Raw genomic sequence first — 2290 nt, forward strand, 5'->3', positions numbered from 1 at the left:
TTTTTAGAGATATTAAATATCTAATCACAAGTGGTTAGCAGTCAAAACACACTTTCATGGAATTAAAAGTCTGAATATGCAGAGGAGTTCATTTAGCATAACACAGAACTATTACTGGCTGCACAAGCATGATTGGACTATAGATGTGATGGGAGTTAAGGGAGAAAACAAAAGAAGGCTTATAGGGATGGAGGCCTGGAAAAGCATAGGTGACGAGAAATTTGAAATGCTTTTAATTATGACAATGAGAAGAGAAAGAATTAATGCTTAAGTTTCTAAGTGAAACTCTGATTAAGAGTCTATGTATCTATCCCTTTGTAAATATGTATTCCAAATTCTCATATAACATGAGAAACCATTAAAAACACAAATATTAGTGCAACATGAATTATAATTAACCAGTGTTACCAGCTCTAAAACTTCTCACCCCTAAAAAACTAATGAAAGAACTGATGTTGCACAGGAATGGATAGATACAAAGGAAGCTATCCATTCAAATTTTTGCAATTCCAAGATGAGGTCTTGGATCAGTATAAATTGGAGCTACCAATTAATGCCAACTTGATTATAATTAAAATATGGAAGAAAACACAATCCTAGTGTGCCATGAATATCAGTGTCTTCATTGATATTAAAAGAAGGAAATTGAATCTGGCATTATTCCACTTTAGGCTTTTCTAAAACATATGTCTCAAATATGTTCTGCCTGGGAAAATCGACATTTCACTGTCTAGAACACAATTGTGACTTTGAGATAAAGAGTTCAGAAAATATTCAATATTTTGGGAGCTTTGATTACATGAGGTGTTATATTAATCAGGGTCCAAGCAGTAAAACAGAAACCATCTCAAGCATTTGAAATAAAAAATTAAAGAATTTAGACACCTCAGCCATCAACATGTCATCCAGACTGAGGAAGACTTGGAAATTTCAGGGCCATGTGAACCACAGCCACAGCTGCATCCACAACCACAGGAAAGCACCAGCTGAAGAAGTGCTGGTGGCTTGAATCATCACAGGATCAACTTCAACAAATATCAATAGCCAAGTGTTGGAAGCAACCTAAATGCCCATCAGTAGATGACTGGATCAAAAAATTATGGTACATATACACAATGGAATACTACGCAGCAGAAAGAAAAAAAGAAGTACTAAACTTTGCGACAGCATGGATGGAACTGGAGACCATCATGCTAAGCGAAATAAGCCAGGGGGCGAAAGACAAATACCATATGATCTCACCTATAAGCGGAACCTAACCAACAATGCAAAGAAGCAAGGAAAATAAGACCAGCAACACTGAAAGGAAAAGAAATCAACAGAGACAAGAGGGGGGGGGGGGGTGCAGGGAAAGGGAAGGGAAGGGGAAAGTCAAGGAACATATAGCAAGGACTCATGGACAAAACCAAAGGGGAAGAGCTGAGGGAGGGAAGGTGGGAGGGGGCAAGGGAAAGAGGTGGGGGGAAGGCAGAGACAAATGTATTTAAAAAGTAAATAAATTAATTAAAATAAAATAAATAAATAAATAAATAAAAATAAAAAAAAAAAACAAACAAATATCACCCAGGTTTCTTTGGGAAAGTTGGTACGAGGCATGATCACTGAAAGCGAAACCGGAGCTTCTGCCCCACTGTAAACCTTGATAAACTGTGGACCTTGGTCAGTGAGCAGACACAGGTAAATGCTGCCAAAAATAAAACTGGAGCCATGCCTATCTTTGATGTGGTGCGATCTGCTACTGCAAAGTTGAGGGAAAGGGAAAGCTCCCAAAGCAGCCTATCATTGTGACGGCCAAATTCCTCAGTGGAAGAGCTGAGGAGAAGATTAAGAGTGTTGTTGAAGCGTGTGTGCTAGCACCTTGAGGCCATTTGCAGGGGAGTTCATTAAATTCTCACAAGTAATAAAAAAAATTAAAAAAATAAAGTAGACAAAAACTTTGTTGTTTTCACAATTTGGCATTTATCTTTTTCTTCCACTCATATGTAATTCCTATTTAATACATTCTCATGTCTGCCTCCATAAAAAACAATCTTAGTCTCTCCTCAAAATGTTACTCTTCTGGCTGAGGAAATTGATTCCCATAATTTCCTCAGAGGGAATTTGGTTGCAGCTACACAATCTGAGTGCGGGGTAGCCGGCTCTCTCTACATCTTGTTATGTCCCTTTATACTTCAGTGTTCAATAATAAAGTCCCTTGGGGAAGACTTGAAATTTTTATATATAATGTTGAGGGAAACCCCAAAAGTCTAAATTCGGGATCGATTCTGAAGAACTGACATGGCCTTATTCG

At 37.9% G+C, this 2290-nt stretch overlaps 1 pseudogene; it reads left to right on the top strand.

The window, feature by feature from the left end:
• The first annotated feature begins 898 nt into the window (after window positions 1–898).
• Window positions 899–1862, top strand: LOC129078819 (60S ribosomal protein L27a-like; annotated as a pseudogene).
• The last annotated feature ends 428 nt before the right edge of the window (window positions 1863–2290 follow it).

This window comes from Pteronotus mesoamericanus, unplaced genomic scaffold (assembly GCF_021234165.1).
Source record: "Pteronotus mesoamericanus isolate MK-2021 breed Mesoamerican mustached bat unplaced genomic scaffold, CSHL_Meso_final contig_74, whole genome shotgun sequence".
NCBI lineage: Eukaryota > Metazoa > Chordata > Mammalia > Chiroptera > Mormoopidae > Pteronotus > Pteronotus mesoamericanus.